The sequence below is a fragment of the Bubalus bubalis genome, chromosome 6 (assembly GCF_019923935.1).
Source record: "Bubalus bubalis isolate 160015118507 breed Murrah chromosome 6, NDDB_SH_1, whole genome shotgun sequence".
Taxonomy (NCBI): Eukaryota; Metazoa; Chordata; class Mammalia; order Artiodactyla; family Bovidae; genus Bubalus; species Bubalus bubalis.
Genome location: NC_059162.1, coordinates 19,710,457 through 19,721,863, shown reverse-complemented (window position 1 = coordinate 19,721,863; position 11,407 = coordinate 19,710,457). Strand labels below are relative to the sequence as shown.

Below are 11,407 nucleotides of genomic sequence, written 5' to 3'. Positions count from 1 at the left end.
ACCTGCGGGCGGACGGCGGAAGCCGGTCGTCTACAGACAGAAGTAGCAGAGCGTCGAGAAGTTCCCAGTACAGTCCCCTCAGTTCAGTTCAGTTCAGTTCAGTCGCGTCCGACTCTTTGTGACCCCATGGACTGCAGCACGCCAGGCTTCCCTGTCCATCACCAACTCCCGGAGCTTACTCAAATTCAGTTCCATTGAGTCACTGATGCCATCCAACCATCTCATCTTCTGCTGTCCCTTTCTCCCGCCTTTAATCATTCCCAGCATCAGGGTCTTTCAAATGAGTCAGTTCTTCTCATCAGATGGCCAAGGTATTCGAGTTTCAGCTTCAACATCAGTCCTTCCAATGAATATTCAGGACTGATTTCCTTTAGGATAGACTGGTTGGATCTCCTTGCAGTCCAAGGGACTCTCAAGAGTCTTCTCCAACACCACAATTCAAAGGCATCAATTCTTCCGCGCTCAGCTTTCTTTATAATTCAATTCTCACATCCATACGTGACTACGGGAAAAACCATAGCTTTGACTAGACGGAGATTTGTTGGTAAAATAATGTCTCTGGTTTTTAATACGCGGTCTAGGTTGGTCATAACTTTTCTTCCAAGGAGCAAGCGTCTTTTAATTTCATGGCCTTCTCAACTCTGCAGCCCCGCCCACTCCTGCGTTGAGGCCACCCCAGGCTCCCCGTCCCAGTAAGCAAGTTTATCGGGGCTGTGGAATGATAAGACACCAGGAGCCCTTTACCCCACGGACAGAATTTGGGAATCAATAAATTTTCATTTAGAAGAGGTCAGTTTCCCTCTGCTCCCGTACGATTTTCATTCCATTGTCAATAGAAACCTTTCTGTTATTGTTCAATCGCTAAGTCGTGTCGGGCCCTTAGACCCTATGGACTGCAGCACTCCAGGCTTCCCTGTCCTTCACTGCCTCCCAGAGTTTCCTCAGATTCATGTCCACTGAGTGGGTGATGCTATCTAACCATCTCATCCTCTCTCTGCCGCTCCCTTCTCCTTCTGCCCTCAGTCTTTCCCAGTATCAGGGTCTTTTCCAATCAGTTCACTCTTTGCATCAGGTGGCCGAAGTATTGGAGCTTCAGCTTCAGCATCAGTCCTTCCAAAGAATATTCAGGGTTAATTTCCTTTAGGACTGACTGGTTTGAGCTCCATGCAGTCAAAGGGACTCTCAAGAGTCTTCTCCAACACCACAGCTCAAAAGCATCAATTCTTCAGCACTCAGCCTTCTTTATGGTCCAACTCTCACAACTGCACATGACTACTGGAAAAACCATAGTTTTTTTTTTCCAACAGCATTGACTTTTATTCATTCATGTTGTCACCTGAAATGTCATCTGTTGGATTTAAATGTTCATTAATGTAAGTGGCTGAACAAATCTATTTTAATGGATATTCAATTCATTAAAAAAACCTCAATATCCCACATAGTTAAAGTCACTTCCACATAGCCTTGTGACAACTCCCACACCAAAACAGTACTTTATTTTGTAAATTTTGACCCATTATTACTCCCATGTTATGGTCTTTTCAGCTGTCAAGCGTACAAGGTGAAGAAAAAATTTAGTTAGATGGGGGTTGCATCTGGAAAACAAATTCCTTAAACTCCACATACACATTTCAAAACTGCTGGGTCCCAAGTCCATCTATGAACCCCCAGGCTGCCAGTATCATGTGCAGCATACTAAAGCTATACTATCTGAATAGCTTATTCATTCTGCATAAATCAGGTCAATCAAAATGTCAACCTGTAACAGACAGCGCACTTTTAACTGAACATGCAAAATATTCACTCTCTTGAACTTTACATCATCATTTGATGTCAAACAATGAGGCAAATCCCAACAGTATATACAAAAAACAGCTTTGCATTTACAAAAGATTGTTTCCCATACTAATTAATCTGGACAGCTAAATGCTCAAAATTCTCCAAGCCAGGCTTCAGCAATACATGAACCATGAACTTCCAGATGTTCAAGCTGGTTTTAGAAAAGGCAGAGGATCCAGAGATCAAATGGCCAACATCCACTGGATCATCAAAAAAGCAGGAGAGTTCCAGAAAAGCATCTATTTCTGCTTTATTGACTATGCCAAAGCCTTTAACTGTGTGGATCACAATAAACTGTGGAAATTCTGAAAGAGATAGGAATACCAGACCACCTGACCTGTCTCTTGAGAAACCTGTATGCAGGTCAGGAAGCAACAGTTAGAACTGGACATGGAACAACAGACTGGTTCTAAACAGGAAAAGGAGTACATCAAGGCTGTATATTGTCACCCTGCTTATTTAACTTATATGCAGAGTATATCATGAGAAATGCTGGGCTGGAGGAAGCACAAGCTGGAATCAAAATTTCCAGGAGATATATCAATAACCTCAGATATGCAGCTGACACCACTCTTATGGCAGAATGTGAAGAACAGCTAAAGAGCCTCGTGAAAGAGGAGAGTGAAAAAGTTGGCTTAAAGCTCAACATTCAGAAAACTAAGATCATAGCATCTGGTCCCATCACTTCATGGCAACTAAATGGGGAAACAGTGGAAACAGTGGCTGACCTTTTATTTTTGGGGGCTCCAAAATCACTGCAGATGGAGACTGCAGCCATGAAATTAAAAGACACTTACTCCTTGGAAGGAAAGTTATGACCAACCTAGACAGCATATTAAAAAGCAGAGACATTACTTTGTCAACAGAGGTCCATCTAGTCAAGGCTATGGTTTTTCCAGTAGTCATGTATGCATGTGAGAGTTGGACTATAAAGACAGCTGAGCGCCGAAGAATTGATGCTTTTGAACTGTGGTGTTGGAGAAGACTCTTGAGAGTCCCTTGGCCTGCAAGGAGATCCAACCAGTCCATCCTAAAGATCAGTCCTGGGTGTTTGTTGGAGGGACTGATGTTGAAGCTGAAGCTCCAGTACTTTGGCCACCTGATGCGAAGACTGGCTCATTTGAAAAGACCCTGATGCTGGGAAAGATTGAGGGCAGGAGGAGAAGGGGACGACAGAGGATGAGATGGTTGGGTGGCATCACTGACTCAATGGACATGGGTTTGGGTAGACTCCAGCAGTTGGTGATGGACAGGGAGGCCTTGTGTGCTGCAGTTCATGGGGTAGCAAAGAGTCAGACATGACTGAGTGACTGAACTGAACTACACTCATTGGTTTATGCAACTTTATTGAAAAAAATAAATCAATTACTAGCAGAGCTATTAGTTGATCACTTATCCATTGACAACTTGCACCATTTATTCAGTGCTATATTAAACAGTGTATTGGAAGACAGATTAACTCCAAGTTAGAGCTCCAAGCCTCCTAACAATTTAAATGAAAATTTAAAAATGTTTGAGACCGTATTTTTTAATACAAAGTGTGTTTGACTTCCTATTTCCATTCTCTGTAGAACAAGAACAGGTCATTCCTTTATTGACATGCATAAAATACATCACATTTTCTGTTCTGCTGATGCTATAAATTCAATAAATTCTCCAGCCACATCAGTTATGAGCATAAAGTATATCATGTAACCTCAAATCTCTAACAGTGGAATGCTTAAACAAGGATGGATGCTGCTAGAATAATGCTGCTTCCTTTGATGTGACAACTCAGCATCCATCTCCCTCCCTCTCAAGATGATTCTTCAGCATGTTAGAGCAGTGAGGAAAGGTTTTAGTCTCATAACCAAGTTAGAGTGAACACATTGGCCACATATTACACATACTACATTTTTTAAAAAATTCTGAATCTTGCACAACTATTCTCTTATAACTACTTTACAGTTTCTAAAAGCAGTTGTTGTCCAAAGCTGGAAGAACTTAAGTCTTCTCAGATGAGCATGTGAATGGAGGGAGGTAAACAAAAAACATGAGGTCTGATACGGGAGCAGTCCGGTAAGAAAATCAGAAAAGCAACACTGATTTAAAGTTTATCCCAGCTATAATACAGGTTATTCTGTCTTTAAGGTAGAATCACATGGCATACTTCTGAGTCCATTCCCGAGATATTCTGTTGTACTTATCTCTGTCTGTTTTATAGATCCATGCAGTCTCGGGCACTAAGGGGTCACCTGGGTTTGGATCACATAGCAGTGAACAAATGGATAAAAGAACTTTAGAAAGTTAAAGCAGGAGACCACTGTGATCTTAGAATATTGAGACAAATGCTGCCATTACTGTTAATATTTGGATCATAAATTCTTATTGTAAATACAACCTTAGGTGGTTTGAAGGGGTAGTCTGTAGGAAAATAAATTATCAAAAAGAACACACCATCTTGATATGGGCTGTTATTAGGTCCCATAATTGTGACTTGCCAATGAAACATATCATCCCCCAACTGGACTTGCAGAACATTGTGCTGGAGGGTCACGGGCCAAATCACTTAGTTCCTTATTAGTGTGTTTCAGCACCATAGTCTGTGCTTTTTGTCTGGCTCCTCACTATCTTGATGTGTGCTGGAAGGTCCAGCCAAAACTCTTGATTATCCCAGTGACTGGGAAGGATTGTCTATTTATCTCACATCAGCTCTGCCAGACACAGGCGCTTGGTATCGAGGAGGTGGATCTCGCGAGAACCTCGAGGCTGGTTTCTTCAGCACTCAGCCTTCTTTACGGTCCAACTCTCACGTCCATACATGACTACTGAAAAAAAACATAGCTTTGACTAGACAGATCTTTGTCGGCAAAGTGATGTCTCTGTTTTTTAATATTGTCTAGGTTTAGCACAATTGCACTCATCTCACACGCTAGTAAAGTAATGCTCGAAATTCTCCAAGCCAGGCTTCAGCAATATGTGAACCGTGAACTTCCTGATGTTCAAGCTGGTTTTAGAAAAGGCAGAGGAACCAGAGATCAAATTGCCAACATCCGCTGGATCATGGAAAAAGCAAGAGAGTTCCAGAAAAACATCTATTTCTGCTTTATTGACTATGCCAAAGCCTTTGACTGTGTGGATCACAATAAACTGTGGAAAATTCTGAAAGAGATGGGAATACCAGACCACCTGATCTGCCTCTTGAGAAATCTGTATGCAGGTCAGGAAGCAACAGTTAGAATTGGACATGGAACAACAGACTGGTTCCAAATAGGAAAAGGAGTATGTCAAGGCTGTATATTGTCACCCTGCTTATTTAACTTATATGCAGAGTACATCATGAGAAACGCTGGACTGGAAGAAACACAAGCTGGAATCAAGATTGCTGGGAGAAATATCAACAACCTCAGATATGCAGATGACACCACCCTTATGGCAGAAAGTGAAGAGGAACTCAAAAGCCTCTTGATGAAAGTGAAAGTGGAGAGTGAAAAAGTTGGCTTAAAGCTCAACATTCAGAAAACGAAGATCATGGCATCTGGTCCCATCACTTCATGGCAAATAGATGCAGAAACAGTGGAAACAGTGTCAGACTTTATTTTTTGGGGTTCCAAAATCACTGCAGATGGTGACTGCAGCCATGAAATTAAAAGACGCTTACTCCTTGGAAGGAAAGTTATGACCAACCTAGATAGCATATTCAAAAGCAGAGACATTACTTTGCCAATAAAGGTCCATCTAGTCAAGGCTATGGTTTTTCCAGTGGTCATGTATGGATGTGAGAGTTGGACTGTGAAGAAGGCTGAGCACCGAAGAATTGATGCTTTTGAACTGTGGTGCTGGAGAAGACTCTTGAGAGTCCCTTGGCCTGCAAGGAGATCCAACCAGTCCATTCTGAAGGAGATCAGCCCTGGGATTTCTTTGGAAGGAATGATGCTAAAGCTGAAACTCCAGTACTTTGGCCACCTCATGCGAAGAGTTGACTCACTGGAAAAGACTCTGATGCTGGGAGGGATTGGGGGCAGGAGGTGAAGAGGATGACAGAGGATGAGATGGCTGGATGGCATCACTGACTCAATGGACGTGAGTCTGGGTGAACTCTGGGAGTTGGTGATGGACAGGGAGGCCTGGTGTGCTGCGATTCATGGGGTCGCGAAGAGTCGGACACGACTGAGGGACTGAACTGAACTGAACTGAGCATAGCTTTTCTTCCAAGGAACAAGCATCTTTTAATTTCATGGCTGCAGTCACCAGCCACAGTGATTTTGGAGCCCAAGAAAATAGTCTGTTACTGCTTCTCTAACAGAGCAGGATGAGCACAGCCCTTAGCAGGTAGAATTGCTGTGTCTCATTACTCTGCACCTTGCAGGCAACAGGTCCTGTTCAGCTATTGGTCAGCGCTGCAGTGGGTCCTGCCCACTGGTAACTGTCAACAGGGGACCATTAGGGAAATGATTCAGTCAACAATCCATGGGGTGGTGATCATGAGATGGAGAGTGAGATAAAAGGCAGATGCAGGCCTTCTCCTGGAGGCCCCCCAGCTTACCCAGCCTTGGGCCAGCAGGTGAGCTGGAGGACCCAGGGAGCAGACTAGGGAGCCCAGGGACTATGTCCTGCAGGGCTCCAGAGCCCTCACTAAGGCCCTCCACTAGCTGGGGCCCAGACTTGAGAAGCAGTGAACCTCTTCCCCATCTCTGTCTCTGTGACCCACTAGCAGTGGCCGTCTGTATGAGTCACAGTCTGTGAGATCTGGTCTCCCCATTTGGATGGTCTGAGGAGATTGAGGGCCACTTGGGTTGGATGCCTGGCTCCGTCAGGGATGACAGCTGGGCAGGATATGGGAACCTGGCCCTGAAGGAGCTGCCAACTGAGATCTGCTTCCTCTCAACCAGGACTGGGACCTTGGAGGGTAAAAGTTGTGCCTTGGGACTTTGCCCTTTCTGGTCAAGACAGAGAATAATATTCATCTGGTAGAGATTTTCAGGAACATCATTATCTGACCATGACCTGACCTTGAGAACAAAGGATCTGACACCCAGAAGTCTATAACAACTAACCATGCCGATCCCTCACCTTTTCCTTTTAAAGGGACTTGCTGACAGCTTTCAGCAATTTGGGGGTTCTAGGATATGAGCCACCCATCTTCTTGTATGAATCTGTAGTAAACCTTTCTCTCTTCCAAACTCTTATGTTTAGTATTTATGGGCCTCACTGTGCATCGGGTGCATGGACTTGCGATTTCGGTAACACTTCCACTTTTCCCTCTTCTACTTGCCATAAAGTGATGGGACTGGATGCCATGATTTTTGTTTTTTTAATGTTGAGTTTTAAGCCAGCTTTTTACTCTTCTCTTTCACCCTCAGCAAGAGGCTCTTTAGTTTCTCTTCAGTTTCTGTCATTTAGAGTAGTATCATCTGCATATCTAAGTTTGCTGATATTTCTCCTGGCAGTCTTGATTCCAGCTTGTGATTCATCCAGCCTGGCATTTTGCATGATGTACTCTGCATATGAGTTAAATAGGCAGGGTGACAATATACAGCCTTGATATACTCCTTTCTCAATTTTGAACCAGTCTGTTGTTCCATGTCCAGTTCTAACTGTTGCTTCTTAACCTGCATACAAGTTTCTCAGGAGACAGGTAAGGTGGTCTGGTATTTCCATCTCTTTAAGAATTTTCCACAGTTTGTTGTGATCCACACAAAGGCTTTAGTATAGTCAGTGAAGCAGAAGTAGATGTTTTTCTGGAATTCCCTTGCTTTCTCTATGATCCAGTGAATATTGGCAATTTGATCTCTGGTTCCTCTGCCTTTTCTAAACCCAGCTTATAGCTTACACATCTGGAAGTTCTTGGTTCATACTGCTGAAGCCTAATTTTAAGGATTTTGACCATGCTTTACTAGTATGTGAAATGAAAGCAATTGCATGGAAGTTTGAAAATTCTTTGGCATTGCCCTTCTTTGGGATTGGAATGAAAACTGACCTTTTCCAGTTCTGTGGCCACTGCTGAGTTTTTCAAGTTTGTGGACATAGTGAGTGCAGCATTTTCACAGCATCATCTTTTAGGATTTGAAATAGCTCAGTTGGAATTCCATCAACTCCACTAGCTTTGTTCATAGTAATGCTTCCTAAGTAATACTTTTGAATTGTGGCGCTGGAGAAGACTCTTGAGAGCCCCCTTGGACAGAAAGGAGATCAAACTAGTCAATCCTAAAGGAAATCAACCCAGAATATTCATTGGAAGGACTGATGCTAAAGCTGAAGCTCCAGTACTTTGACCACCTGAAGAGCTGATTCACTGGAAAAGACCCTGATGCTGGGAAAAACTGAGGGCAGGAGGAGAAGGGGGTGACAGAGGATGGGATGGTTGGATGGCATCACCACTCAATGGACATGAATTTGAGCAAACTCTGGGAGATAGTAAAGGACAGGCATGCTGTAGTCCATGGATTGCAAAGAGTTGGAAACAACTTAGTGACTGAAGAAAAACAACAGTGCTTCCTAAGGCCCACTTGACTTTGCACTCCAGGATGTCTGACTCTAGGTGAACGACCACACCATTGTAGTTATCCAGGTCATTAAGACCATTTTTTTTTTAATGTGGACATTTACTACTTAAATCAACTCGTTTGATAAAAAAACATTATATTTTAAGATAATACAAATACATATTAAACTAGTTATAAATTGTGATTCTTTTGAGTGCAAACGAGTGGTTACCCAAAGAAGAAATAAAACCTCCTTGTGTGCTCAGTCGCTAAGTTGTGTTCGACTCTTTGTGACCCTACAGACTGAAGCCTGCCAGCTTGTCTGCTGGGGATTTTCCAGGCTAGAATACTGGAGTGGGTTGCCATTTCCTTCTCCAAAGACTTTTTCTGTATAGTTCTGTGTATTCTTGCCACCTCTTCCTAATCTCTTCTACCTTTGTTAGGTCCTTACCATTTCTATCCTTAATTGTGCCCAACCTTACATGAAATGTTCCCCTGATATCTCCAATTTTCTTGAAGAGCTCTGTAGTCTTTGCCATTCTATTGTTTTCCTCTATTTCTTTGAATTGGTCACTTAAGAAGCCCTTCTTATCTGGCCTTGCTATTCTCTGGAATTCTGCATTTAGTTGGGTATATCTTTACTCTTTTCCCTTGCTTTTTGCTTCTCTCCTTTTTTCAGCTATTTGTAAAGCCTCCTCAGACAACCACTTTGCCTTCTTGCATTTCTTTTTTTTTGGGATGGTTTTGGTCACTGCCTCCTGTACAGTGTTGGTGCAACTGTTTATCACATTTGGCCGTTAATCAAAAGGTTGGTGGTTTGAGCACACCCAGGGACGACTGTCCTTGAGGCCTTTTTAAGAAACATTTCTCAAAACCCAGATTTTGTCACTCTTCCACTCAAAACTGTCGAATGACTCCCTGTTGACTGTAGGATAAAGTCCAAAATCCTTGTGGCAGAATAGTAGTGTGATTACTTTAGAGTCAGCCAAACGTGAGTTTGCATTTGAGCTTAAATTCTAGCCATATGACTTTGTACAAGTTACTTTACCTCACAGAATTTTAGTTTTCTTATCTGTAAAGTGGGAGTGATAGGTATTAACCTAAGTATTAATCTACCCTTTAAGGTGGTTGAGAAGATTAAGAAATGTAATCCTTATAAACTGCTTAGCACAGTATTGAGTAAGCACATAGATGTTTAGTAAGTAATAATTATTAACACAGTCATATCCTTCATAATTTAGCCTCTCCCTGCTTTTCATGGCCTCAACTCCTGCCACATCAACCTATTCTAGCATCATTTCCCTGACACCAATTCTCTGTAGTGCCTCTATGCTTTTCTTCTCCTTAAAAATCTCTTTCTTGTCTATCTGACAAAATTCCAATTCTATAATACAGTGACGTCTTCTCACATACCCTTCCTCTCTTCCCAAAGTTTCTAGAACCATTGAGATCATGCCTCCTAGAACTTCAGGAATAGTTCCAATCTCAAATAGTTTGTGGTGTCATCAAGAATGTATCTAAATAAACCCATTTGCATTGACATGGATGGCCCTAGAGACTGTCATACAGAGTAAACTGTGTCAGAAAGAGAAAGACAAATATTGTATATTGTTTATATGTGGAATCTAGAAAAATCATACAGATGAACTTATTTGCAAAGCAGAAATTGAGTCAAAGATATAGAAAACAAACTTACAGTTATCATAAGGATAAGGAGGATGTGTGATGAATTGGGAGATTGGGACTGACATAGATACACTATTATACACAAAATGGGGGTTCCCAGGTGGCACAAGTGGTAAAGAGCCTGCCTGCTTGATGCAGGAAATGTGAGACTTGGGTTTGATCCTTTGGTTGGGAAGATTGCCTGGAGGAGGGCATGGCAACCCACTCCAGTATTGTTGCTTAGAGAATTCCATGGACAGAGGAGCCTGGCAAACTACGGGCCATGGAGCCGCAAAGAGTGGGACATGAATGAAGAGACTTAGCATGCATACATAAAATAGGTAACTAATGAGAACTTACTGTGTAGCACAGGGAACTCTACTCAATGCTCTTTGATGGCCTAAATGAGAAAGAAATCTAAAAAAGAGTTGATATATGTGTATCATTTTGCTGTACAGCAGAACTAACACACCATTGTAAAGCAACTATACTCCAATAGAAATTAGTTTAAAAAAAGAATGCATCAACTTCTCTTCCCCATTTTTATTCTGAAAATATGGTTTTCAAAACACAGCATTTGTGCATACTTTATGATGGCACCTATTATGTTTTAATGATTTCTGTGTCTGTCTCTCATTAGTCTGTGATCTTTTTGCAGGCAGAGACTTTATCATCTGTGTATGCCAGAATTTCCCATAGTTGAGGACATAGCTAATTCCATGAATTAATTAATGACTAATTGAGTGAATAAGGTATCATTGTCTTATTTTGCCTCTGTGTTGAACTAACCACTCCATTTTGACCTGAGGTACTGTTCTAAGGCATGAATGTCATGTTAGTAAGGCTGTGTGTGTCTTTGTGTGTGTCTGTGCATACACTTTGTCCTTCAAGTTCGTATGTGGGGCCCTATTTTGAGATCACCAGATTGCCCCCCTCTTTCCAAAGTGTATATTGGTAAACTCCCTTTTCCATTTCCTCGGGGGCACCAGGCCAATGTGTCCTGCTTTGCTCCTGTTTCCACACACTGCCACATCACTAGAGTATTGCTATGCAAGGAATGTTAATGGGGAAGAGTGGCTCTGTGACTCAGAGGCCAGCCCAGGGATTAAGCTGTAGTGGAGGGAAAGACAAGGTTTGGGGGAGAATACAAAAAACACTGTTGGCTTTATGCCTAGTGGCTCAGATGGATTGTTGGCTTTATGCCTGGTGGCTCAGATGGTAAAGAATCCGCCTGCAATGCAGGAGACCTGGGTTCTATCCCTGGGTTGGGAAGATTCCCTGGAGAAGGAAATGGCAACCCACTCCAGTATTCTTGCCTGGAGAATCCCATGGGCAGAGGAGTCTGGCAGGCTACAGTCCATGAGGTTGCATAGAGTCAGACGTGACTGAGTGACTAAGCACACATGTAGAAAACACTGTTAACTCCACTTTTTGATTTT

General features: G+C 42.5%; 1 pseudogene; it reads right to left on the bottom strand.

Annotated features, from left to right (window-relative positions):
- Window positions 1-3,394: 3,394 nt before the first annotated feature.
- LOC112585474 lies at window positions 3,395-4,627 on the bottom strand (annotated as a pseudogene).
- Between the last annotated feature and the right edge of the window lie 6,780 nt (window positions 4,628-11,407).